Genomic DNA, 993 nt, shown 5'->3' with positions numbered 1-993 from the left:
ATACCCTCTGTTCCTTTTCAACAAAATGATCTGTGATCCTGTCATAGTTTATAGTATTTATTCATTTCATTTAAAAAAACAAAACATTACATAAAACAAAACAATACAAATAAAATTAAAGGCAGCAGCAGAAGAAAAAAATCTTGATATCTGCTCCTATTTACAAAAAAATATTAATTTCAAACAATAATAAACAAATNCAAAAATCAACTCATGAAATTGTTTAATTTGTATTTTTATGAGTCACTGTTTGAGGATTTCTTTAACAAATTTGCTTTGATGATTTTTTTAAGGATTTAATTGATTCAGTGCTTTTATAATCATCTTCCAGATTATTCTGTAGTGTTTTACAGCAGCCAGCTCTGTTATACCAGGACAGCTGAAAACACCTGTTATTTCCCCACTGTGGATCAATAAAAAGTTTTTTTTATCTTACTTTTCCCACGTTTTACACCAAATTAATGTGAGGAGTTGATCAGCCCTGCTGTTTAACTCTAAGTTTTCTCTGTAAACAAGAATATAATGACTTCACCTAACAACATTCAGACTGTCTGACATTATGTGCAGCTTGTTACTGAGAGAAATTATCTGCACTAATAATCCTAATCCAAGTTAGCTAGTTTTGAGTTGGACAAAAAGTTTGTATTTGTCAATTTAACAACAAATGGAGGTCATATTTAATTACCTTTTTCATACTTTCTTGTTCAGGTTTACATTTAAATAAACCCAGTTCTCATTTGACAAACAGACTTCCTGAATATTTATTGTTCCCAAACGATAATGAGTTTTTCTTTTCATGGTGAATAAATCTTTGATCAGTAGAACTGATGGGTCTGTCTCAAACACCTTCTTCCACAGTACTGCTGACCCAGCTGTTGCTGAAATTTGGTTCAAGAGTTTTGGTTGAAATTAAACCCATTTTTGATGTCCTGATGCATCTCAGTAATCCAGGTAAAAAATCAAAAAGAAAAAAATTGTATAGGTCCTCTGGAC

Source organism: Austrofundulus limnaeus, unplaced genomic scaffold, assembly GCF_001266775.1.
Source record: "Austrofundulus limnaeus strain Quisiro unplaced genomic scaffold, Austrofundulus_limnaeus-1.0 Scaffold1403, whole genome shotgun sequence".
Lineage (NCBI taxonomy): Eukaryota > Metazoa > Chordata > Actinopteri > Cyprinodontiformes > Rivulidae > Austrofundulus > Austrofundulus limnaeus.
This window is presented reverse-complemented; position numbering follows the sequence as displayed.